Source organism: Rhipicephalus sanguineus, chromosome 3 (assembly GCF_013339695.2).
Source record: "Rhipicephalus sanguineus isolate Rsan-2018 chromosome 3, BIME_Rsan_1.4, whole genome shotgun sequence".
Classification (NCBI taxonomy): Eukaryota; Metazoa; Arthropoda; class Arachnida; order Ixodida; family Ixodidae; genus Rhipicephalus; species Rhipicephalus sanguineus.
Window position 1 is genome coordinate 195,843,109 of NC_051178.1, and position 27,542 is coordinate 195,870,650.

General features: G+C 48.1%; 2 protein-coding genes across 2 annotated transcripts in view; both read left to right on the plus strand.

The window, feature by feature from the left end:
* LOC119387985 (estradiol 17-beta-dehydrogenase 8) overlaps positions 1–4,310 on the plus strand; it is a 169,286-nt gene extending 164,976 nt beyond the window's left edge. The window contains exon 4 of the mRNA XM_049413784.1: positions 4,300–4,310. The gene's annotated coding sequence lies outside the window, so the exon portion shown is untranslated. The remainder of the gene's footprint in view (positions 1–4,299) is intronic.
* The window catches only part of LOC119387990 (RING finger protein nhl-1-like), a 124,580-nt gene that overhangs the window by 29,860 nt on the left and 67,178 nt on the right, over positions 1–27,542 (plus strand).

The following is a 27,542-nucleotide window of genomic DNA, read 5'->3' on the forward strand; positions in this document are numbered from 1 at the left end:
GCCTTGCGCGAGCACATGGCGGGACGCTCATACCGTGTCGTAACGTCAGGTTACAGCAGGAACTGAAGCTAACATTTAAAAACATGTCATAATTAAAAATTTCAGGGTGCACCCACGCTCACCAGTACTGTTTTTAAGCTCCTCAGGGCTTGGCCTTTTATATGACGCAAGAAAACAACTGAAAATTTTCGTGTCAGATCCCCTTAACGCACATCGTGAATGTGGCAGTGTTTCACCAGCTAACGCAGCGAAGAACGTTGAAAGTCCCCCTTCCACCTTGTAGACAGAGCCCGTGGCTGATTGCATAAAGAAATCCCCATCAGCTGTCGTCGTGCTGCACGGAGTTGAGGTGCCTGATATTATAGGAGGTCGAAGACGGCGCGTGGCTCCGCTATAGTCGTGCATACATAGTAGTCGCGACGCTAATCACGTTTAACCTTTCGCTTTACGGCGCCGCTTCCGCCGAATCGGATTCCTTCGAGTGTATTGGTGTGTGTCCTGGTCGCGATTGGTTTTTAACAACCTGGTGAAACGGTTTTTTTTCCTTTTTTTTGACGTCCTGGTCAAGAATTGACGCTCTCTTAACTCACTTTGTGCACACAGATAGTGCTGTTTTTATAGAGGATGTTTTTATAGAGCAGGATGTCACCCTTTCTTGTCACTCCGCGCACTGTGTTATGGGATTACTTACGACTACACTGGCGTAGCCAGGGGTGGGGTGGGGAAAATTTTCAATTTTTGCATGTGTATGTATACACGCAAGCATAAAAACGCATCTTGTTTTAGGGCAAGGAAAAAACGAGGACGCAAAACAAGACACGAGGGCACAGCGATACTAAGAACTGGTGTTTATTGCGCATGGTAACAGCACGAATACGTACCAATGTACAAGAAGGAGGGAAAGGGCGTCAAAATGACCATCGCACCACATGTCCCTTCACGACAGCGCCACCGCTACCGCGACAAGAACACTGTCTCATTTTGAGACAACGAAATACACAACCTCAGCGCTAAAGCATGAGGTATACAGTAACAACTAGCCCACCAGTCGGTTTTATAAAAACACACTCAGAACATGCGCAAAATGTGGTTGATCCCCCCTCCCCTCTCCAGAATTTCTGGCTATGCTCCTGTGCGACTACGCCGTATATAGTCCACACTCTAAACAAAAAGGACAATCAATCAATCAATCAATCAATCAATCAATCAATCAATCAATCAATCAATCAATCAATCAATCAATCAATCAATCAATCAATCAATCAATCAATCAATCAATCAATCAATCAATCAATCAATTGTTTTTTAGGGGCGAAGCTCCTCTTAGTCTAACCTTGTCACGTCTCCGTTGTCCGGCGTAACCACCTTTGCAAACTGCCCACTGAGTCTTTGCAAACATCCGACTATAACCCATCACCGTTCCTTTGCAAACTGCCCACTACTTCGTCTTTGCAAACATCCCACTACGATCCATCACCGATCCATTACTTCACCGACCGTAAAGCCGTTATAATGAAGGGGGAACGGAATCCACCTTTGCAAACTGCCTACTACTTCGTCTTTGCGAACATCCCACTACGACCCATCACCGATCCATCACTTCACCGACCATAAAGCCGTTATAATGAAGGGGGAACGGAAGCCACGTCTAGCTACCACTTACGAATAATATAATTTTCTTGTATAAATATATACAGTGTTTGTCACGTCTTTGATGATGTACTGGGCTATCGCTTTGACTACTGCTGGGCGAAACCACTGAAGATTTCACGGTGTAACCATGATTGCTTCAGGAGCTTCGCCCAAGCTCTTCATCATTCACCCGTGGATATGCTGTGAATTTTTTTGAACGGGCCCAGGAACAAACGTAAGGTCTTTTGCAGGGGGACGCAAAAATAAAACAATAGAAAATAAACAATACAATACAGACAGTTTTCAGAAGAAAATACGAATAAAAAGAGCAAAAGCGGATAGACAAAAAGAAATCAACACACAAGGAGAAGAATATAATAAGACACTAGAAATATTGAATAATAATAATAATAATAATAATAATAATAATAATAATAATAATAATAATAATAATAAATTTCTGTAAATATGAGTGAGAAGAATAGAGAAAAACGCACGAGGGGCCGCTGACAAAAATATATTCATTTATTACTGCATCTTATATTTGGTGTGTTGAAAATACAGAGAGAATGTTTCAACCCTTGGTACATCCATCCACCTTATTCGTTTTCTGAAACCTCGACACCTGGTGCGTATGGAAGCATGCGGGTCATTCTCTCGCCTTGGCCGCCACCAGTAGATGTCCTCTCACTGCGCGGGGCCACCGACCCGGGGCGTGTGTGATATATGCATCGCAAACAACGTCGCATCACGTATGAGTACGTGAGATTGCAGCGCCTCGTGTTTGCTCCCGCGCGTCGGTGCATTGAACCAGCTATGCGCGTGCAATAACGAGAGAAGCTGATACGATTGAGCGGACGCGTGGGCGTTTCCCCCTTCTCTCAGGCAGGCGTGGATCGCCGCGCTATATCCGGCCTCGCCGTGCTGCGTCGCTTTGTTGGCGCTCGCTAAAAGCGTCGTACTGTTTACGGACTGGACACCCGGCGAAAGGAAAGAGCTCGGCCCCGAGTAAGCGAACTCTCGCCTTATTTTTTTACTTCGCCTTCTTTTTTGGTGCTTGTTACATAACCGCCTCTGGTGGGAGCCCCTATATGCCCTGAGGCTGACGGGGCTATTTCTCTTGGGTAAATTTCAAAACGGGGCAGCGTTGCATCAATCGCGGGCAGCCGAGGATTATCATTTTTCAGCGCCCTCGCGCTTGTTTCTCTACCTATTCTGCTCTATATATAATAAATGTGAGCGCATAGTGAGCAAATGCAATGTTTATCGTAATACCAACCAAAGTCACGCCGTTACGAAACCATCGAGATGGGCTCACAGCGAGCGAAGGCGAAGTTGAAGGGGCCGGTAGTGCATGTGTTATGCCGCGGACAAAGTTTGTCGCGATGTCTCGAGACAAATTTCGTCCTCTCCTCAGGGGTTGATGAAGCGGTTGAACCCGTGAGGAAGAGAACAAATCAGTCTCGAGAATATCGGGACTAGAATAAACGGTATCTAGTGGCACTTCAGCCTCGAGAATCATCCACCGCCAGCCAGATTTATGTCTAAGATGCGTTTGCATGTAATGTACGCCGTGCTAGAAATATGCGTATGCGAGGCCTTTAGGTAAATGGATGAGGCCTGGCGTTCCCTTTCGCAACTATACACATGTTTATTAATGATTTCGTCGAAAGCGCCCCCGCCACGTATTTAAATTACACCTGCTTCACGGCCCCGAAACACGTGCCGCTCTTGCCGCACATGCGCAGGCGCTAGCGTGCCACACGTAGTAGGCAAATGTTGGCCACTATATGAACTACACGAGCTACGTTACTAGGTCCTTTACCCTGCTTACGTTGGTAATGAGTTTACCTTCATTGTCCGCCTCACGGAACTCGCCTATACAATGCAGAAACTCGCCAGCGCTTCGTGCTCATTATGTTGTCAACCCACGCTCTTGTTCTCGAATTGCAGGAACATTTCCTTGGATTGAAAACCCCCGTGAACCACACGCGCTTGTCAAGCTGCTTTCGGTAGTGCTGAAAAGTTGCGACAGCATCGGGACACAATAGACTACCTATCCCGCGCTAATCCTGTGTAGGCTGCGCTACGTTTAGCTGTCTTTCGCTAGTTGCGCAATAACAGCAAACGAATAGAATTTAGAATAAGAGGTGCTAGAATAGACATTTGCAATCGGAAAACAGTTTACGATGGAACTGTGCGACCACACCATGAGGTTTCTTTAATCTACAGGTATACGTCGTGAATAGAACTCGTTTTGCGTGAATGTTAATAAGGAACGGCTCAGAGCGTCGAAGCTTCTCAGCTGGACGTTGTCGCAGAACGTGGCACAATCGTCTCGCATGAGGTGTATTCGGGATTCGGTAACAGTACCTGTGATAAAAAACGTTTCATGTCACTAACCACGTCAATAATAATAATTTCTGGCAGTTTACGCGCCAAAACCACGATTGCTTATGAGGTACGCCGTCGTGAGATGGGGGTCTATGGACACGCATGTTCTTTGCATTACGTCCCCGTTGAAATGAGCCCGCCGTGGCAGGGAGTTGAACCTGCGCCCGCCAGCTTAGCAGCGCGGCACTTGTTAAGTTCCAACGGCGGCGCGCTCAGCACGAAGTCCAGGGGGAGTGTTTGCTGCGCCGCTATTATTTACCTAACTACGCTTAGTGGTTATTCGTATGCAGTGTTGTGCCAGAGCACCTGACCGAACGGGGAAACAAATAAACACGTGCACTTCGTTGGAAGTCCACGGCATCGCGGTCAGCGTCTACCCTGCGACCAAGCTAACGGGCCCGCACCTGCCACCTGGAAGCAGGGACTTAGCCCTGCATGCATTGTCTGAAATCCAGTCGTTTCAGCCAGCCACGTCGATTGACGCCAGTCGTTCTTCGAAGCTACCCTGCTACGGAAAGCAGCATTCCTGAGGACGATGGAAAGGCTGCTCCACACCTGCGGCCGGCGGATGGTCAGGGGACTAGAAGAACGTCAACACCTGGGACCAAAGAGCCACCCTGTCAACAATGGACTGGTCCCCTATTTAAGACCGGCCTGGTCCGTTGTTAGAGAGACGCCCCAGCCGACTTGGTCGTGCTGGCAGGCTCTGTCCTGCTATAACCTGCTATAACCTGCTATTGCCTGCTATACCTGCTATAAACGTTGTTAAGTTTTGTAAACGTTTTGCCTCCCTGCTCTGCTCCTCAGCGATAAGTCCGATCTTCGGCATAATCGGCTCGCCAGCCTCCCGGCTTTCATCGTCACGCAACCCCCATTCGTAACAGTGGTGGCAGCGGTGGGATACCACGACCCCGTATCTCGAGCTGCGCACCCGAGGGCCTATACCCACTTCCTAACAGTGGTTGGCAGCGCTGGGATACGCTACCCTCATCTCATCGTTGGACCAGGTGAAATACGCTACCTCAACGTTTGGCTGCACGGGGATATCCTGATTCCTACGTTTGGAGAGCCGGATCGGATCCCTGCAGGCCCGAGGAGCGAGGACGCTCACGACACCGCTCGACGGCAGCCACGAGTTCGACCGGAGTCAGCTACTTTGGTTGGGTGAGTGCCCAACGTTTACTGGTCATTTCGCCAGACCTCTCTAGCACAGGCAGATGCTAGGAGAGAATTTTGTGTTTTTTGTTTGATTCATTTACTCACTTTAAACCACGATATTAGTTTTAAAGTAAGAGTAAATGTTGTAGAAAGGCATCACGAGAGACGAGATCGCGATGGAGAAATACTTAGTACAGGACCTCCTTGAAATTTGTGACGACTTGGGCATTTCCGCCGGGTCCGCAAAAACAAAGCAAGCGATTCTCGCGGTGATGCGGGCGGAGAATGTAACGATCGAGGAAGCTGACGAGACCTGGGAGGAAATTTGTGAGAAAAAGCAGCGCAAAAAGCGAGAGGCGGAAGAACGCGAAAGGCGCGAAGAGAGGCAGGCTCAGAGGCGTCGCGAAGAGCATGAACATGCTCTCAAAATGAAAACGCTTGATCGTGAAATTCAGGCGATTAAGTGGCAGCGAGCACAATACCAACTCAGGATCTTCGATATAGGCGGTGACATTATGTATTTTCTCGTTAAGTTTGAAAAGGTCTGCGAGGAGGTTGGTGTTAGCCGAGACCTTTTGGTGGAGAGGCTTCTCGAGTTGCTCCCGTGCCAGGTCGCAGCTGTTTTGGAGCGTTTAGCCGCTGAGGAAGCGCAGGACTTTGATAAGGCCAAAGAAGCCTTGTTGCGCCACTTCGCAGCTCCAGGTCCTGCTAACTGCAAAGGTCGAGACAGTAAAGCCCTAGCGCATGAGGCGCATCGAAAGGCGCAGGCGGTCGATTCGCGCCGCAGAGACCAAGAGGTCAAGAAACGTCGCGAGGCGCTGGAGGCCGAGGCCCGTCGTAAGGCGATAGAGGACGCCGAGGCGTGTCGCAAGGCGCTAGAGGACAAGGCGACTCGCAAGGCCAAGGAGAAAGAGGCGGTTCTTAAAGCGTTTGAGGATGACGCGAGCCGCAAGGCACTAGAGATTGAGGCCCATCGCGCGGCGCTACAGGCCGAGGCGCGCCGCGAAGACCACGAGGTCGAGAAACATCGCGACGTGCTAGAGGCTGAAGCTCATCGCGAGGCGCAGGACGCCGATGTGCGTCATAATGATCCGAAGGCCGACTTCGAAGGCCAGAGAAAAGGGGCTACCCACGACAGGGATAGATCACCCAAAACTGAGGAGGCTTCTCTAGGTGAGTGTATTAGCATTAAAGGCATCGGGACTACCGTTCTTTCAGAGACACAGACACCTAGCAGCAAGCCCGAGAATCAATTAGGTGAGCCGTCTCAAGCCTCGGCAAAGCAAATCGAATGCAGCGTACTGGCGAGTACGAGTGCCGATGCTGCGAGCATTCAAAGCAGCACCGAAAAGAAAAGGCGTCGGCGAAGACGCGTGAAGGCGAACGCGAGGGCGACGAGTGGCGTTAAGCGCACTAAAGTGGCTAGGCGCGATGACGTCATCTCTCGAGACGCCACGTTAAAGGCAAGGCCTCAGAAATCGAAAAGGCTCGCTAAGAAAAGATTGAAGTTTCGGCCGCTGCTGAGATCTAGATTAGGCGTAAAGCGCGACGCGAAGACTCGAATTTCAAGTAAATTCAAGCGCCGTAGTCATCGCCTAATCTCTTCTCATTCTATGCGGAGTAGCGCCAGGAGCGCAGTGAGGTGTCGCGTGCACCTGAACAACGACAATGGAAGTCCCCCACAGTGGCGAAAGGGTACCGGCTTAGCCCGGAGGGGTACAATAGGTAGACAAAACCGCTGGTATGCGTGTTTGTCTGAGTTCGGCGGACACGGTGCAAACGTCGCCGCTACTAAGTGTGTCGGACAGGTTTGTTCCCTGTCCCTTTGTCGAGATCGGACCCCTCGAAAAGTGTGGAATGCGCGGCTCCCAAGAGTTCGTCTGAAAGGGTGCGTTTGGAGACACCCTGGGATAACCGCAGCATAAAGATGAATTGACATCTTGAAAGAACTTAGGGTGTTAATGCGTACTAACGAATTGAGGAGTGAAATTTTGTAATTTGTCACTTCCTCCTCATTGTAGCAGACTTTGAGACATTTGTTTGGTTATTTGTTTCTTTTAATATTTAGAGCCATGACCGTCAGCGCTAGTGTAAAGAGCTCTGAATTGTTTTGAAGGAGATGTAGGCTGAGTTAAAAGCCTCCGTTTTAGATACTTTGTTTGTCTTTTTTTAGCTAGAAACATAACCGTTAGCGCTCGTGTAGAGAGCTGTGAATTATTTTAACGACGATGTAGGCTGAGCGTTAAGAGCCTCCGATTAAGATACCTTTGTTTTGGTATTTAGAAGCGCGACCGTTAGGACGTGTGAGAAGTGCTGTTCGTTGTGTTTACAGAGATGAAGGCTGAATGTGAAAAGCCTCTGTTTAACATGCCTTCTTACGTATCTTGCAGTACGTGTTAGGATGCGCGTCAGTGTAATTTTGGTTTCTCATTGTTTTGTGTTAAACGCGTGAGTTTAATTTTCAGTTTATTTCGATTTGTGTTAAACGCGTGAGTTTGATTTTCAGTTTTATTTCGTATTGAGTTTGAAGCGCTTTGTTTTCTTAGTGTAATATTCATTTGCCAAGTGCAATGAGCGAGAGTGTTTGAGCGAAAGGCTGGTATTGTTTATCTTGAGATGTTTGTTGATAAGCATTCAGAACGCTTGCGAGTGGTGCCAAGGCGCATGATTTAGGGAGCACTTGGTGAAGTGTTTGTAGTTTTGGGGCAAAATTGAGTTCCCCAGCTGCTTCGATCGTCCCTAATCCGCCGATGTCACCATTGAGAATCGCTCGCGAAGACATTCTGATTGGGTTTAGCAGTGTCACGTACTGACACTTAGCTAGAGGCACGTCCTCACTTTGGTATTCTTCCTGAGATACGTTGCTCGTGATGTTTTAATTTTAGCTTAGCGTAGTCTCTAGGAAATGTTTTGTTCTTTTATGCTGGTCTGGCGATTTGATCAGCATTTGGAGGGCGCTTGCTTTGGCCAGAGTGGTTTGGCTTTGTGTTGCTTCTTGGCAGTTCCAGTAAACTGCTGCTGAGCCATGGAGGTCACTCCTCAAGGAAAAGAGCTGTACGACCACAGTTGACAACGGTCAACCAGCATCGCATCATCCGAGCTGCGTTTGACAGCTCGAACTCTGGATGCATTGTCTTGTGGCGGGGGTGCTGTTGTGCCAGAGCACCTGACCGAACGGGGAAACAAATAAACACGTGCACTTCGTTGGAAGTCCACGGCATCGCGGTCAGCGTCTACCCTGCGACCAAGCTAACGGGCCCGCACCTGCCACCTGGAAGCAGGGACTTAGCCCTGCATGCATTGTCTGAAATCCAGTCGTTTCAGCCAGCCACGTCGATTGACGCCAGTCGTTCTTCGAAGCTACCCTGCTACGGAAAGCAGCATTCCTGAGGACGATGGAAAGGCTGCTCCACACCTGCGGCCGGCGGATGGTCAGGGGACTAGAAGAACGTCAACACCTGGGACCAAAGAGCCACCCTGTCAACAATGGACTGGTCCCCTATTTAAGACCGGCCTGGTCCGTTGTTAGAGAGACGCCCCAGCCGACTTGGTCGTGCTGGCAGGCTCTGTCCTGCTATAACCTGCTATAACCTGCTATTGCCTGCTATACCTGCTATAAACGTTGTTAAGTTTTGTAAACGTTTTGCCTCCCTGCTCTGCTCCTCAGCGATAAGTCCGATCTTCGGCATAATCGGCTCGCCAGCCTCCCGGCTTTCATCGTCACGCAACCCCCATTCGTAACAGTGGTGGCAGCGGTGGGATACCACGACCCCGTATCTCGAGCTGCGCACCCGAGGGCCTATACCCACTTCCTAACAGCAGGCTAAGTTAAGCAACTGTTATCGATAATGTAACAGGCCTACTTGACATTGCAGCACCATTTTTGGTGCACTGACGCTCGCAATACTAATGCGTCACTAACCATTTCCTGTTAGTATAGTTAAACGTCCATAATTCACAGCGCAAGACGACAACACAGTAAGGAACACAAGACACACCGAGCGCTTACTGTGTTGTCGTTCCTTACTGTGTTGTCGTCTTACGCTGTGAATTATGGAAGCTAGAAACCAACTCGCCCAACATATTACCTGATAGTTAAACGATTTAAGTGATCCACTTTACCTCAATTTACTTACACCCGCCGCGGTGGTCTAGTGGTTAAGGTGATTGACTGCTGACCCGCAGGTGGCGGGGTCGAATCCCGGCCGCATTTTTTGATGGAGGTGAAAATGCTGTTGCACATAGATTTATGTGCACGTTAAAAGAACCCCAGGTGGTCAAAATTTCCGGAGCCCTCCATCACGGCGTCTCTCATAATCATATCGTGGTTTTATGACGTTAAACCCCAACAATTATTATATATTACATCAATGTACTCAATTCAAGCAAAACATTGTCCAGTAGGGTGGAAAACTGGGCTTGTTGGTAGTGTAGCATACGCTGGTCCCGTGTTGTTCCTTTTGTATATTGATTTTCTTTTTTTTGGCTCTGTTCATTAAGAATTAAACATTGTCAGGGCAGGCCTGCATGAAACAGTTCAATGTTCGAGTCTTCTTTTTTTATTCATCTAAAGTTTGCCGAACGCGATGTTCCGAGTCTATCGTCGTCGATATGTACTGTAACGCCAACACGTTCTCGCTTTTGGCACCTTCGTTAAAGCGGCCCGTTTAAGCCTTCTGGCTTTGAACAGCAACTGCCCACGTCGCTATGGAAAGACGTCTACCTCTCACTATTGAGTGTTCCATGTTACAAAACAACAGGCTTCTCGGAATGTGGTACTTATTTCAACGCCTCCGTTCCTCCTTCACACCTATAGAGCGAGAGAGACAGAGAGAAGGGGAGGAAGAGAAGGAGGGGAGGCGACTGCACTTTATCGAATTCGCTCATTTATGCGTGGGGTGGAGTGGGAAGGAGACGACGCAAGCGCTGGCATTAAACATGCTCACAATAAGACAAGGCGCGCAGTCGGTTGCCTTCAGATACTGCAGACGTGCTGTAGTGGCTCTCTGGGCTGATGTCTATAGAGTCAGGTTGGGTGCCCAGTATCTTAGCTGCTGTAAACGGTCGATGGTCCAGTCTGCCCAAATCTATGCTCGGTCCTCGACATTGTTTGTCCAAGCAGCAGCGTGCACGAATAAAAAATTGATTCATCCGTAATGCGACGCATTTTAATTAAGCTTAACTGTTGCCTAAATCACGGCTTTGTCTAGTACTGTGCAGTAGGTCTACGAGCGCTGAATGTTGCGAGCTTAGCGCGACATGGAGGTACACTGTTCGTAATGTAGCTTTACGTATTGAAATTCGCTGACATCATGCGGGAGTGCAACAGCGGGGAACACCAGGACAGCAGCTGTTTCAACTGTCTTCACACGGTTACATCAGGCCAGAGGGAGTACATTTTGACTCGGCGAACACAAGCAACGCAGATGTACGTACACCCTCCCAATTTATTAACCTGAACGCGCGAGCGTCGACCGCCGAGTCGATTAGCGCCGTACGACGGAGCACAGCGGTGAAATGAGCGAGATTACGCGCATGCGCGCAGTGAACCGTCCGGTGCAGCTTTCGTCTGCCATGCTGTTATGCGAAACGGACCCAATCCCAGCTTATTTCTTGCCCTATTTTTAGCTTGCAGTGGCAGATCTCTTTTTGATTCAGGAAAGGGCTGCATGAGCCACAGGAAAAAGGGGACAAAATATGCTGATACGCACGTAGTACAATCATCGGTTTTGTATCACATCCCATGTGGCAGGTTTAAAATTGGTGTTTCGCACGTTATTACAGTTTTAAAAAATTGGTAGGGTATACTTTACTTGCATAGTCACTTTTGGCAGAAGCGAACGTTTAGACGGTCGTAACTACATATGTCGTGCAGGAGCGCAGGACTAATCCATACACCGAGTATGTTCTCCATGGCCACCGGTCTACTGACTAAAAGCGAACGCGTGCGTGAAGATAACAAACACATATCTCCCAATGCATCTGCTGTGTATCTGCTGTCCTAAGGCCGTGTTCTCCGGGCGGTGGTAGCTACCACCTGTTGCCCGCGTCGCTTTTGGTTAGAACACGGTCGCTGACCGCATACCAAGTTGGCGAAGTGAAGAACACGGCGTGAGAAGAATGCTTTGACCGTGAGGACGCTGCGAGGAAGCCTTGTAGTTTGCAAGAGTCTCGCGGCTTGCCGACAAGTATGACAACGTCGCGACGACGAGCCACATGTTCCATATCACGTTTCTGGTGCACGGACGAAGGCATCTGTTGTGTTTTGCTGCTCTTTCCGTTCAGGCTAGTGGAGTATGGGAAACTTGACCGGTAAAGGGATAGTCGTCCCGCTGTTACATCTAGGAAAGAATTAAAGGAAAGGGGACAAGCTAGCGAGACATCAATAATTTTAGAAGAAGACGACATAAGCTTTCCAAAACGGGAGCGGAATGCACCAAAGCTTTTCTTTCGTTCTGCTACTAGCTTTACGGTGCGCGAAAATGACCTAAGCCGCATGTGCTGCAAATAACGCCAGCCGCAGGGCAGCGAACCAGACGTCCGTCTCGTTAACGTCCCCGTCTATCATCGTTTCTCTCTCTGCCTCACTCCAGTGAAGACTAGAACCTAGGCTCTCCGTATAGAGCTAATTCATATGGAGTGCCACTCAAGTTTACTACACGCCCATCCGCGAGATTATTCCCGAAGTCCCCGGCCGCGCGAGACGCGTTGCTCTACATGCGAAAGACCTCGAGGCGACCTCCCATACATCCATGAGTCACACGTTACTTCGGGTGAACGTCACCGCGATCTTCGCGATAGCTATCGGAAATGATGCCATAGAAAACATGAAAAGACATCGCGCCATACATGTCCGAATAGCTGTTCGTTGCCTAATAGAAGGTTGCGCATGTACGGGAGTGTTTACTCCTTGGGACGTACGTGACGTGTGTACTTTAACCGGAAGTGATCGTTTAGTATGCGCGTCTCCTCTAGAAAACTTTGGGAAGTTTGTGCACGGAAGAGGCGTCCCCTGAGCCGCCGAAGAGACTTCTAGTTTCGCGTATACACAGCACTGAATTCGGTGAGAACGAGTTCTGAATTTCAATACTTTGCGTGCGCAGTCGCTGTTTGCGAATAGCCAGTGTAAAAATGGTGCAAATTTTGTGATGAAGTTAAACAATCCGGGTGTCTCCAGGGATCAGGTTCGTAAGGCTCAAAGCGCGAACGATGAATACCGGCTGCTCCGGTACACGATGGAGTATTCTCGTTCAGCGTTAGTCGACTTTCTTTGTTTGCTCCGATTGGCCACAAAATCTACCCATATCTAATAGGAAGTGGATTTATGAAAGAGATGAACAATTGAGGATAATTCTGAACGGTAGCGCAAAGAAGCACACGGACGGCGACAGATAAAGACGGGGAGTGTCGCCACCCGTGTGCTTCTTTGCGCTTCCGTTCAGAATTATGCACTGCCAACTAGCCCACCAGTCTGTCCTTTTGAAGAATTGAGGAGTTTTTAAAATGAAACAATAAACGTATTTTTGCGCGTTTTGACAAAGGAATCAATACAGCTATGCCACCGTAAAAGACCAGCTTTGCATGCTGATGTTCCACAGTTTTCGGCTAACGCCAGGTGACTTGCGAGGAATGATCGATTTACTATGTAGGACATGACCAATATTTTGCGGCGTAAGCTGTTATGAGCTCGCAACAACAGCCGATATTGCTGGCGTGGTTGTCCGCCGTCGCCGCCACCGTCAGTGTCCGTCACAGCTATCGTCCACAATGCGAAACAAAAAAAAATATAAATACGGGGCTTGAGCGGGAATCCAGTCATGTCACTCTGAGTAGTAGTCGAGTATTGTCACAGAGCTGTGCTAGTGCTTTAAGTTTCTTCGCAAGAAGATCACATTTGTCATGTCGGGCGAGGAATCACGTTAATAGATTTAATACTGCGTGCAAGAAGAGTAATAGCTCGCCAGGCGTCCCACTATGTCATGTGCGTAACGGGTGGGCGGTTGAAAGCCTCTCACCATTACAAAGGGCTCAACAATAATTATTCATCATCATCGGCCGCAGCATCCACAAAGTGTGCACTTACATAGGGTGCGCGCAGTGCGGACTGGTAGTGGGTACCTCGCTACTTCGCAAAATGATAAATGATGACGTAGTGGATACTCCCCTACTTTGCAAAGTAATGGCGATTGCGGCTTAGCGGGTACATCGCAACTGTACTCGCAGTTGTCGCCCCAACGGGCTCTGTAAAAGCCGCTACTCCATGGCTTACGTTGTGACTGCGCGGCGTGTTCCGCGCATGGCCTGGCGTTTTCTCCTGTTTTCTAGCTTGGTATAGGCTGAACGCGAAGCAAACTGCTTATAACGAGGGCATTTGATGAAAATCCATATTTTCTTCGGATTGCCGCAAACTTCAGACTGATTTCTAACCAGTGACTGTTTACAGTCTTGCTCCAAAGACATTTCAAATTTTTAAGTAGACGATTGGCAATATAAGTATATACCGTCAATAAAAACTGGGAAATAGTGTTCTCAATCCATTTTATGACGTGTCAAGACCAGACCTGCGGCAACAGCTTTGCAGTAGATCCGGAGGGGCCGTAGAAGGCCGTCGAAAACCGCCAGCAAACCGCTTCGCTATTGGAAATATATATTGAAGCTTTATTGATACAAAACAACATTCTTGGAAAGATTGGTTGGAGTCCTGGGCCCCACTGGCCTCGGCCGACCACTTGACCTGGTTTATAACGGACTCTTGTCCCTCCATGTCTGAGTTGGCTAACTCTGCCTATCAGTGCTATACATTACTGATACCTGTCTCGTTCGCTATTGTAGAAGTGAATTAGGCGACGAAATCAGGCCACATTGTTTTCACCGCTTGAACCATCAAGGTAAGATTGCACGTTCCATTCACGCGACTCGCACATTGGCCACTGCGTGATTTCCGCGTTTGAACGCCAGCGGTCAGAGCGACGCTCCGGCGCGCATGACCTCAGTCGGTCGTGAGCGGTGTGTGACGTACGAGCGGCGCAATATAGAGCGAAAGGCACTCGATAGAAAATTCCGACCTACTTTATATGTAGCACGTCATGTATACACAACTAGTTATAATAATACTAAGACACTTATACTTCTTCGGAATGCTGGTTTTGGTGAGGCCGACACGGGATATTAACCGGAAATATAGTGCGTTCCGCACGTGTGTGCTCATGTGTATATAGACGAGCTGAAAAAACTACAAGGCAGGTTACCCTGCAAAAAAAAAAAAAAAAAAAATCATGCACATTGAGGGGTGGGTAGACGCCCTTTAGCCCTGTCATGGCCAAACACGGAATACGCTACACTGCGCGTAACAATTGTAGCGAGGGCGGAAGGCACCGCCATTGTGCATGAATCTTTGTTGCGCGAGAAAGCTGTCTCGTAGAAAAGCAACTAGTGTGTTATCGATTTTTGCGAGTGTGTACCTCATGATAAACGTCTGAAGTGGCACGCCAAGACTAGCCTCTTCGGTTATTAATAAACGCTCTCCCTCTGTCTGAACGGGCGCGACGCCCGCGCCGTGCACTTGAAAGTTTCCTGGATCTCGTACTCATCAACAATTTTGTTCAATTAGAAGTGGCAGGCGCGCATCCAAACTGCCACCTTTTGAGCTTCGCGAATGCGTTATAGAGGCGCCTATATGTGCTGTCCTCCCACGTTCGATTGTCGCCTGGTTCTGGAAACCGGCGACAGAGCTCGAAACTGAGTGTAATGGGGCAAAAAAAAGGGGGGGGGGGAGCGCTGCGGAGACAAATGACGTTCGACGGACGCGTCGCTGTGTACGGGATGATTGGTCGGGACTCCGCAAAAAAGCTCGCCGCCTGCGCATCACGTGCTCTCGGCTACAAGCTTGGTCGCTGCGTTGCACCAAAGGCGAGACGGTGCGTGGGCGGCTTACGTTTGGTACCCGGTGTACACAGAGCCCGCCGTTCGCTTTTCTTGTTTTGAAAGGACACGTCGTCGCTTTGCACAAACGCTCTCCTTCCTGCACCACGGCATCTTTGCCGAGCGGGCGTCACGGTGTTTTCCATGTCCCGCGTAGATTGATGAGCTAGTAATCCGGCCAAAGCAAATCGCTTAATGCGGTGTCCGTTCTGAACTCTGTAAGACAGGAGCCGGCGCCGCTTCGGAGAAGAAGCGATTGCGACGAGGCTTAGAGGGAACTGCTATTGAGAGCAAGACGTGTATATAAGCGGCGAGAATGACAAAAAAAAAAAAAGAAATCTACGAACGGAGGAAGAGCAAGACCCAAGTCCCGTGCATGCTTGCGCGAAATATAGAGAGCCCAAGCACGGGACCGGATCGCGAATATCTTGGCCGCTGTCGCGTCGTTTCGTGGGAACGCGTTGGGAAACGACGTGATCATGAGTGTACGCGAGTGTGTCGTCGACTCGAGTGGCGAATTTGCGCGTAGCGAAATCTAGAAACACTGTATTGAGCTTACTTAGGTGGTGCTGGCGGGCTAGTTTGTTGTACATGATCTTGAGAACAGCAGCACAAAATTTAAGAAAACATGGACGGACATACGAAGATACACACGATTGCCTGTGTTTGCGCCTGTGTTGTGTGTATCTTTGTTTTTCTGTCCGTGTTTTCTTAAATTTTGCGTTGCTGTTCTCAAGAACTGTATTGAGATGCCTGCGAAGCTTCCAATGAAATTTGAATTCCTTGCTGTTGTTGTTTTAGGCACGTGACAGGATCGAGTGTGCTTTTCGCGTGTCGAGGCGAAATAACCCAAGTGAGCCGTTCTCGGTGAGACTGACACCATATGCATCCCACTTTTCTGCAGTTGGTTTCGCCTTCACCACAAATATTTGGCAGCGCTTTATGCTTGGCGCGTGGCCCGAGATTATGCATAGCATTATGTTTGACCTCGAGCACAAAACCGTGAAGCCCTGGCGCCCTGGCCTCCTCTTGGTTAGTTCAAAATGTGCTGCCTGCAAGCCTTTTTACGGATCAAATTATTACAAGAAAAATATAGAAGGTTCCAAACTTACACACTTGCAAAAAAGGGGACCACATGAGACTCAAACTGTCAGGAATTACACCGATAAATAATCAAGCTCAGTGTTCTCTGAACGCGATAATGCAGAGGTCGAATGCTATAGACTAGGCAGTCAGTATACGCCCACGGCGTGAGGACGAAATTTTATTCGTGCGAGCCAGCGAATTGTCTAACACCAACGTGGGCGCACTCCTCATTCCTGGAAGCCATGGACATCAGACGGCCTTCGAGCCCCATCCACCAGAGTATCCGCAGCAGACCCGTGTTTTCTCGAGTAGCGAGTGCCAGAGGTCAGCGACACGAAGGGATGTGTTGCACCATTCGTAGAAATTTGCAATATTCGTAGAAATTTCAGATGGCCTTTGGCCGTGAATTTAGTTGTATTGGATGTAGTGCTCGTTCTGTGAATATTGTGACAAGTGCTCATACTTGAGTATCCAGAAGTGCTCTCACGGCTGTCTTACGCGAATTCCGAACGCGTGCTCCCACACGCACTTACAACTGTTCTTTTTATATTTATGAAGGCCAAAGTCTTAGTGGCTTCATCAAACGCGAAAATTGACCGTCGGCGTCGTCAACGCGAGTGATAAAAAAAAACGCCATCAAGTGGTGACGTCACGATATGGCGTCATCAAGTCGTTATTATGACGTTGCATAACGGGAAGTTCATGATGACGTCATCACTTGACGTCGTCGCTTGGTCAAAGGTGGGCCGATCACGGAGGCAGTGCAAAACCAGGTGAGGTGCAGAAAGATATCGTAGGGAGGCGGGGGAGGATCAAAACATCGACTGAGAAGAAAAAAAAAAAAGATGGATATTTACTCCGAGTCGTCAGGCGAATGCATAAGGGACACTGCGAGTTTATTATTATTATTATTATTATTATTATTATTATTATTATTATTATTATTATTATTATTATTATTATTATTATTATTATTATTATTATTATTATTATTATCGGGTTGACTGTGGGTGCGAACGGTGACATGCTAAGGCTGGTTTCCGCGAATATGACGTTAGACAAAAGAGGGTGTGAAAGTGGGGTGGGTGTGGGAGAGGTGAGGGTAAGGGCCAGGGCGTTCTCCCTGCTGTTGTTGCACCGTTGGCAGTGGAAAGAAGGGATGCTGGAAATAGCGTACGCGGGAGGGCCGATCGAGCGCCGTCGTTTCATTTCCGCGCGAGCGCTCGGAGGAACGTCGTCGCGGTCGTCACGGTCGTCACGCCCGCCCGGCACGACTCCATGGGACCGGGGGCCGACCGCACACCTCTGGAAACACTGCCAAAAGGGCTTCAACTAGAAAAAGTGGGAGAGATTCAGAAAAGGGGTTGGCTCCGAGGGCGCTTTCACACGGCGCGTGCAACAGCTGCTAGCCTCTTGGCTGCGACACCGCGACTTCGAGGCTCTACCGGCAGCTCGCTGTCCTTCCCCGAGTCACGCTGGCAAAACGCGTGCGTCATTCATCACAGGGTGGGGAAGAGGGAGATTGCATCGTAGTGGGTGAGGATGAAATGACGCACTTAAACAAACCTGCGCGTTTCTTCAATTTTCTGACGTTCGTACACTGCGATAATATAGAGTAGGAATTATAGTCTGATGTCGGTGGAGACGTCGCAGTATTTACGCTCCTCTCCCCCAACCCCAGCCATTTTGTGAACGCGTTAGAAGTGTGGTTCTTGTGATAGTTATGACGAGTCAATTTCGCCAGATTGCCACTGTTATCAAGCTGTCGCTTGGACTATACGATAAACTTCGGGAGGGGGGGTCAACCCTTAATCGCCCCCTCTAAGTTTTCAGTATTGCCCGTGTATATCATATACACGCACACATACGAACGCACGCGCGAACATGCATAAGTATGGTTACACCCCCCCCCCCCCCCCCGCCCCCAACAAAATGCATTTCTGGCTACGCCACTGATACGCACCCACGGCCGAATTCAGAAGGCTTCTCACTTGTAGTTGCGCTTTGACATTGGCCGGCATGCTTCGCTAAATGTATGTCCAGTATTGAAACTGGCTAAATATTCTGTGTAATGAACTATCTAAGTTTGAGAAACTTTTGTGAATACTGGTTCTGAAGTACCCGCCCTAATTCGCTTATCTTGGCCATCGTTGTTAATGATTTGCGTAAAATGTTCTTTTTCGTAAGCACAGTTTCTGTTTCAGACGTAGGCGCACAAGACAGAGGTACAGAGTGAGATAGTATATAAACCTTAACACGACGGCAAAAGAGAGTAAGAACACCCAAATAAGAAGCGCTGCATTGTCTTAACGAGGAGCCTACATAGCAGCACTGTATGGGCCCCCTACTCTTCTGTATACAAAAGTGCATCCAGGAGGCATCGACTGCACTATACGTCTTAGAGGGACGCGTACGGTGGCACACAGGGCTAACTTAAAACACAAACATACTTTGTCCTACGAAAAGACAAAAACTCGCGCAAATACTAACAAGAATACGTTTTCTGCTGCTTTTTTTTCTTCACGTGTGCTATTAGGAATAGCAAAATGAGATGAAGGAAACAACGACTGAATGAAAGTCAAATACCGCGTTGAGGCCATTGGCGAGGACGAAACGAAAGGCAAACAGTGGTGCCCTTTGCTTAACGAGTTTGTAGGAGACTAAAAGTGCAGGAGGCGAGCTTTGCCCTTGTTTCCGCACTGACGCTGAGTGGGGCTTTGCCTTCGTTTATTCCAGTTTTTCTGATGTGCTCATACATAAAAGCGTACAGCTATGTCAGGTAATCGGGAGTTGCGCAGCATTTTGAGAAACATAGGTATAGAGACAGATGGCAACAATGGAATAGATAGACACAGAAACAATAGGACAAAGTAAACGAAGATTTAAGGACGGAATAAATCGGCAAGGTTGGGGATCGTGCCAGTTCGTCGGGGCTCCCGTGCAACCACGCTTTCCTCTTTCGTAAGGCCCTTGTTTGTCGAGTCGGCCTGCACCGAGGGACGATGCGTTTCTGAATAAGCTCTCCAAGCCACGTGCAGGCCCGAGGGTTCTCGTATGCAGTGCTGTCGATTCATTTCTGTTTTTTTAAGTTCGTCGTGAAATATCTTGCATCTCTCAGCAAACAAATAACTACGAAAAAGAAAGCAGGACTTTGCAATAGTTTCACCGGCGTGTTTCGTCAGGCTTACGACTGAAACACTGATTGGAACTACACCAGCCATAACGCACGCATACAAAAGAAAGAAAAATAAGTAGTGATCGGGATTCTGTCTGAACTCAGCGTTCACATTTCAAAGGGTAACTAATGCGTTACGTGTAGCGCTCTTTCTTTTTTTTTTTTATGAATGCCATGGCAGCACGAAAGTCGTACAGTTCTCTTTCTGAAGTTTTAAACAAAACATTGACTATAGTTGCGTCACACAGTTATACGACTGTTCTGGACAGCACAAAGTTTGCCGTTGTGCGAAAGTTTGTGAAAGAAACGTGAAACGTATAAGGCAGGCAGTTCTCGCTTCGAGGAACGGAACAACGAAGCATGCGACTGCGAGAGAAGCCGGCCGTTTTCAACATTCGGACGAATTACGCACAAGAGATTCTAGTTTTTCCTTTCACGCTCAGAAAAACGCAAAACAGAGAAAGAAAATCGAAAGAAAGCTCGTTGCTCGTGTGTGTACGACTCAGTTGCAAAGAATTCTCGGCATATATGCTTCTTTTTTTAACAGGAAGCAAAGGCGGTAACAAAAATAAAAAGAAGCGTGTGCAGTTACCCGGCTGTAAAAAAATAAGCGAAGTATAAGCTGCAGCGTTGCTATGCGATGAATTCATTTTCGCCGTGCAGTGTTCGGGCGGACCCTCACGGTGATTGCGCTTCCGGGATCGTTTATTTGATACACGGCGTATTCATATGTAGGGCGGAAGTATAACCCATGAGATCTCGCAGGGAAATGGTCGCGCAGTCCTGCCATCACGGCGCGGCAGCGAACTAGCAGGCGCGCCTCGATTCGAAGTCGACCGAACGCTGTTGAAATCCTCGACAGTATCACTTTTGACGGCTGTGCGTTCTATAGACGTAGCAGCGCGCCTGTGAGTAAAAAAAAAAAAAAGTAGGAAGGGTTTAGTACATCACGCCCGATTTCTCCTGAGACTTGAGAAGCTGCGCCCGACTTTATAAGACAACGAGCCGGCTGCTCGCCTGGTGACGACTTTGCTTATGGTCTCATTCTCTTACTGCGACGCCGGAAATGATCACACGCTCGCAAAAAAAAAAAAAAAATGTTTATGCTTCTCCGAGAAGTTATACGTGTGTCTAGTTCGGAGCTGGAGTTGCTTGGTGCTGTTCTGAGAGGTCCTGAGATAAGTGAATACTGCTTCCTCTGATACGAAGACATAACGTATAGCGGAGCCTGGTTCACGAAACGCATATATATATATATATATATATATATATAGAGAGAGAGAGAGAGAGAGAGAGAGATAACTTTCGCTCTCCGCTGTGGTGTTTTTTACATTTTGCGAGAGCTTCGGTCGTTGAGAAACTGTACATTTTTGCTTTCGGTCCCCGTTCAAGGACGTCGCCAGGAAACACCAAAGTTTTTCGAGGTAGCAAATGCATTGGTGAGAGTAAGCATTCGCCTCCGGGATCGCTCTTTTGGTTAAAGAAAGTGGAAGCTTAGAATATAATTGTAAAATATGTTTACAGAGAAAAAAATCTATAAAGGGATTGCTGGCGATGTCAAGGACCATGCGGTACATGTATACATGTAAGCATGGTACAGTAATCTTGATCTTTTTTTTCGTTTATAACTGAAGAGGGTCATTTGTGAAGCTAAAGTCAAGCTCACTCTAAAACTTACCGCAACCTCTGAGCATATTCAAGGAAATTAAAGATTGTTGTAAAGACAGGTGAAAGTGGGTTTTGTGTATACGAAGAGCAGCTCTACCTCGGAACCATGCCTCCGATTATTGTTTTCCAGTAGCTGCGGCACGCTAAAACGCTGTAGCTAGAAAATCGCTAACCAGATTTGAGCGTAGGTTGCAGGTAGAAAGTTCTACCGACTGTAGGAAGCACAATTTTGTATATAAGGCAACAACAACAACAACAACAACAACAACAACAACAACAACAACAACAACAACAACAACAACAACAACAACAACAACAACAACAACAACAACAACAACAACAACAACAACAACAACAACGACAACGACGACGACGACGACGACAGCGACGACCACGGAGGATGCAACCGGCGCGTCTTACGGCGGTCGATAGCACGTCAACTGTAATAACCGGTGAAAAACGATCACCGGCAAAGCACTGTATGCGCGTGAAAACATAAACGAGGTGGTGGGATTAGTTGCGCGATGCGGTAATGAAAATATATGCACGTGGGTAGAAGCGATTCACGCAGTTAGGAAGAAGTCGTGGCGAATATAATAACAGTCCGTATTACATAATATAACGCGTACACGTCAAACGGCGAGAAAACGCCAACAACGAAAGAAACGAGCATCGTGGTGAGTGGTGCCGAAAGGCTATAGCGTAAACAAGGAGAACAGACGAGGAAGCGTGCGGAGATTCTCGAGTGGCGTAACGGGTTTCTCTCGCTAAGGAAGGATGCGCCATATATCTTGCCGTGGCGTGAAATATGCAACGTCATATACCGCGTTGTACGCGGCACGGAGGTGGACCGTCCGACAGTGTGCCCATAGCTGGCTGTCGCGTGGCGATGATGAAGTGCTTTTCCGCGGATCTTCACTTTCCGATTTTTTTTTTAACCACTTAGAGCAGCGATACAAGTGGACCCGAATGCAGGTCCAAGTTCGCGCTTTACTTTCGCTCGAAGGTCAGCGACCCTGGGTCACGGAGCACGATCTACTTTCTTCGCCGAAGGCGGCAGCCAGCATAGCAGTTGCGTAATATAACACTTGTGACACGTCGCAAATGAGTATGACTCGCCAACAGCAAAGGTCACGGCCCGACAAGGGCTCGTAAAGGATCGGTTTCGATGTGGGGGTAGTCTTTTCCATCAGTGAGGTGCGGGTCATAACCTCCGGGCTTTTTAGCCTATGGTTCCACCTGACAACTTCGGAGTTTTGATGGAGAGGATATCGGGTTCTTTCTTGAGAAGACCATTAAGATGAAGGAGTCGGTACGACTGATATGTTGTCAAAACCAGCGTTTGAGCACACCGACCAAGAGAAGAGCACGGAAGTTTGCTGGGAAGGGGACTAAATTTGTTGAAACAACTCAGCTACATGCTCAATCCTGGCGCAAAAGGTGTAATGCACTGAGCGTTTGGTATGGAACGGGGGAGATGGAAAAACTGCGGAATGTCAAACGCTCATTCTTGGAATCTATGTGAACGAAGGAACCTGGTTCAACGAACTCGCGAAATTGGGCTCCCTCAGCGCGACGCAACGCTCGTTCAACGCATCCTGGCGGGTGTTATGAACTCCACATGGCGGATTGTATACCGCAGCGCTAGTCGACTGGTTAGAGCGTCCGCCTTCACGGCAGGTACGGGGTTTGATTCCCAGTGCCACCGGGCACCCACCGGTTTTTATAGTGCAGGGGTCTCAAACATGCGGCCCGCGCACCTTTCACTAGCGGCCCCGCCCGCACATGACTGCCTTCGTCCCATAGTTTACGTGAGGCACTCCATGCGGTCACCATGTGTTGAAACGTAACTGTGCAACAAAAACTCTATATTTCAGGGTCGGCGTACAGATTTTAGTCATTCTGGAGAGCGGTATCGATATTTTTCTCGATTCCTGGGGCCCAATTCCTTGCAAAAACGACCCATATATGAGATATGATGAAGGCCTTCTTGCAAAGAGCTACGTTAGCTGACATTTTGTTCAATCCACCTCAACCCTCTCCCCCCACCCCCCCCTCGATCCAACCTTCTTCGCCACTGTCCCGGCACTAGCGGGACTATCTTTCGGGACTGCGGCTCGCTAGCTTAGGTGACCTTGAGACCCCTGTTCTAATGTGCTGAGAGGTACCGCTGTGTCGTGGGTATGCTCAGTTCTCTAGAAGGTGGCCTCTACTTTCGTCTATACCTTCTTTCAAACCACTTTCCTTCCTCCACGACGACTCTGAGCCGTGCTCCCTTATTGGTTGAAGAAGTATGCGTCTTTCGTATGCTCAATACCACCACTGCTGGTCGTTTGCAAACCGACAAACTGACTCGTACCGCTTCAGTTGCGTTCGCTTTATTTAAGCGCTCTTAGCGTATTCCTTCAGCGTGTTTCAATTATTACGCAGACGAACGGGAAGCAGTAATTGAGAGAGAGAGAGAATAATCAAGGTTGTTCGTGGTCGGTTGTCTCTTACACGTAGCAAATGCAGAAAACAAAACAAAACAAAAACACCGTGAAAAGAGAGGCATCATTTCTTTTTTAAGCAGTCAGCGCCAGTTTCCTTTAAAAAAAAGTAAAGGATGTGCACTCCGTAAAGTTCTGCGTATGACGACCTCAAGGCACTTTTCCACTTGAGGCTTTACAGGTGGGATAGCTCTGGAAAAAGAAACACACCCAAAAAGGCAATAACGGCGTCGCCCATTGCGAAATATTTTGCGATGAATCCATCACAAAGCGTCAAAGCTATCGTTCTCGACGAACGTCTCCCGACTTCGCTCAAGGCAGGAAAAGTGTTCTGCTACGTCTGCAGATATTGTGCAAGGCACACGCACGTATCCCCTTGCATCTTCGCATTCCAGAATCTGGCGCCGTTGCAGAAGCACGAGAAAAAATGTGCGTGTACCGAGGTCTGGGAAATAGGCAAGGCGCATGGGGACCTCGCATCCCACGTTCCCATTCAGCGTGTTGCGACAGACGGAAAAGCTGAGAACGGCTGAGCCGTTTTCGTCGAACAGCGCATTGCTATTTAGCCTATGGCAGGTGTCCACTTTTCTTTACTTAACTCACGCAACCTTGCGTACAAGCTGTGTTTAATGAGCACAGATTCTGAAATATTGGTGTCACTTCACTGTTGTCACTTCACCGACGTCACTGGGTTTTCTGCGTACAGTACTCATGGATTGAAACGCGGAATGATAATATCTGGGGTTTAACGTCCCAAAACCGCGATATGATTACGAGAGACGCCGTAGGGGAGGGCTCCGGAAATTTCGATCACCCGGGGTTCTTTAACGGGCACCTAAATCTAAGTACACGGGCCTCAAACATTTTCGCCTCCATGGAAAATGCAGCCGCCGCGGCCGGGATTCGATCCCGCGACCTTCGGGTCAGTAGTCGAACGCCATAACCACTAGACCACCGTGGCGGGGCATTGAAACGTGGAAATCTAGGGCTAAGTAAGGCACGTACTATCGTTTCCAGCGTCTACAGTTCGTGTCGTATCGGGGAAATTTTGACTCGAACGCTTACGTCAGAGCCAATCTTACCTTCAGAGGAATTCAGAAGTCGGGTCAGAAGTCTCACTTCAGGAAGTGCGGCTTCTGACCCGAAAGTCGCGGGATCGAATCCCGGCCGCGGCGACTGCATTTCAATGGAGGCAAAATGCGTGAGGCCCGTGTGCTCTGATTTAATTAAGCGCGCGTTAAAGAACCCCAGGTAGTCGAAATTTCCGGAGCCCTCCACTACGGCGTCTCTCATAATTATCTCGTGGTTTTGGGACAAAAAAGAAAACACTTTAATATTATTATAAGCTTTATCGGCCGAGTTTGCAGCGACATGATGCGGTTATCACGAGCAATTGCTCATAGCACTCGTTATAATAAGCAAAAAAACAACGATGTCGCCTTTCAATCCGCGAGTGCTGTACCTACAACAGCGAATGGTTACGGTGTTACACGTACTCGAAATGCACTGTCGCGTGTTGCTAGGAGAAGGTGTCATTGAGCTTTCCGGGTAATGAAAGGCGTGTTCTCGTGAGTTTCGACTTCAGGTGTACGTGTAAGAGCAGATGAAAAGTGAACAATGAATCACGCCTTCCCGTGCTGATTCTTCCGTTCTGCCTTTACTGAGTACCGGCGATACTTCGAATGTTTTATAAAAGAAACAGCATAGAGCGGCGATGGTTCGCTTCTCCATATAACGTCCTCCTGAAAGTTTTCGTCGCCTCACACTCGGAGAAACGTTTCATTCTCCGTCGTGAAACAACGCTCGCAGAAAGAATCGTTTGAGCGCGTTAACATTGGGGAGCGAAGATTTTTGTCGATAGAGCTTACAGCTGTGTTTGTACGGCCGGTACTGGGTGCCAGCAGCAGCAGCAGCAGCCACAGAATAGATTTTGGCACGCCCTAATTGGTGATGAAAAACTTTTTCTTTAAACAGCGAAGCTGTTCTAGCTCGGCGTAAAATGTGATCACCCACAATTATCATCATCATCATGAACCGGCATGCGCTCTCTTCTTCATCTTCTGCTTCGCTCCCAGAACACGTGCGCCGATTTGTCCGGCGTGTAGCAAAGGGGAAGCACAAAGCGAAGGAGGGATGTGAGGGCGAGGAGGAGGGAAAGGAGGAAGGGAGAGAGAGTAAAGCATAGCATATAAAGAAGGAGAACTAGAGAGAAGGAAATGCAGAATGAAAGAGAGAGAGAGAGCATCAAAGAAAGAGAAAAAGAAATAGAGAGAGAGTGAGACATAGATAGGAAAGAAAGAGCAAGCAAAATAGAAAGAAAAAGAAATAAATCGAAATAAACTGAGACAGAAAAGACAGAATGTACAGAGAGAAGAGAGAAAAACAAAGAAAGGGAGAAAGAAAGAGAAGACTAAAGAGAAACAAAAAAGGCCGCCCAGCTGTATACAGAGATATAAAGAAATAGAGAAATAGGTTGCCCAGTGAGCGGCGACGGGCCCGTGCTTCGCTGTGCCAAGCTTTGCGCGACTTAGTGCAAACTTCCCGATTTTTTTTCTTTTACTTGACCAGCCTTTTCTGAAACTTTCTTGCTCAAAAAAAGGAATCTTGCTGTACCGGTCTACAGGCACCCTTGCAGCTGCGAACGATCAAACATGTATTGTTTTTTCAGAAGTCCCTCGTTCCTACGAGAATCACCTTAATTCTCAGTGAATTTCTTATCTGTAACGGTGTGATTCAGTTACTTTTTTTTTTCAGACGCAGTTTAGAACACTTGAGCGTATTATATCGTTTTAGTTCAAACGTTTTAAACCTCCTGGATGTTAATACTAAGAAACAAGTAAATATACCGAAGAAAAGCACAGTGTAATGACACATTGCAACATTTATTGGATTTCAGAGACTAAACGCAGAGAACAAAACGTTTTAACTTCGTGCGCTATAAAACTCGAGGCTTCGAATGACTGCAGTTTTGACAAAGACCACTGTATGTTCACGAGACATCAGCGTTTGAATTGAAACAGTCGATCCTTTATGTATACGAGCGCATATTGTCTCGTATTTGTGCGAACAGCAGATATTATATTAAGGTTCTGCGTGCTCATATTGTCAGCGCTAGACAACGAAGATGGGGCGCCGCCCCCGCTTTATCTTCTGCTTAATAAAACGTGTATATAGCAAACTTCAGTGCAGCATGCTCTGTTATATGTGAACGTATATATATAATAAAGGAACTGCGGAATAAATGGCCAAGAACAGAACACTTCGTACAGCAGGGTTTTCCCACGAAGGGCAGATATGTCCGGCTCGATGTAGACTGCAATATACGGAATGCGGCGCGTTGTTCTCGCACAGGCGTGACACAGTGATGATGCCGAGCGTCCTCTGAGGCAAGGAAATGTAAGAACGCGACACGCTTTATCGTGACTGCGCATAACTGTGGCATCACCTCACGAAAACTTCAATAAGCAACAAGCGTGGGACTGGCGTTGTTTACAGACTAAGACGTATCCTCACTTACACGAACTACACCTAATATATCCAGACAGATACACGGACGTATGTCCTTGCTTCGGAGGCGCTTCAACACTAACGCATATAACATACACCTGCGCGGAGAGACCAGCTAGTCTTGGTGGACTTTGGCAATGCCCAATAAACACGAACGTTGTCGTGGGAGGCGCGACCTGCCGATCTGACCCTGGAAAGCCAGCTGGTTCCAATGGAACAGGCCCGGCGAGCCGATGTGGTCAGTGGGGTCCTGGAAGAGGGGCCCTGCCCGCGGAAATCCACCTACTGCTTTGTTTTATTAAAGTTTATTCTACATGTTGCCACGGTAACGGATGCATGTTTTGTTCTGGGTGCCTCTGATTTGAGGTGAACACGTTAACTTCCTGAATTACTAATCGCCTTAAAGGGCCCCTCACCAGGTGACCTAACGAATTTTAGTTACACATTGCAAGTTGTTGCGAGCCCAATAAAGAGCATTATGCCGCAAGAATTTTTCTAATCGGTCGGTTAGA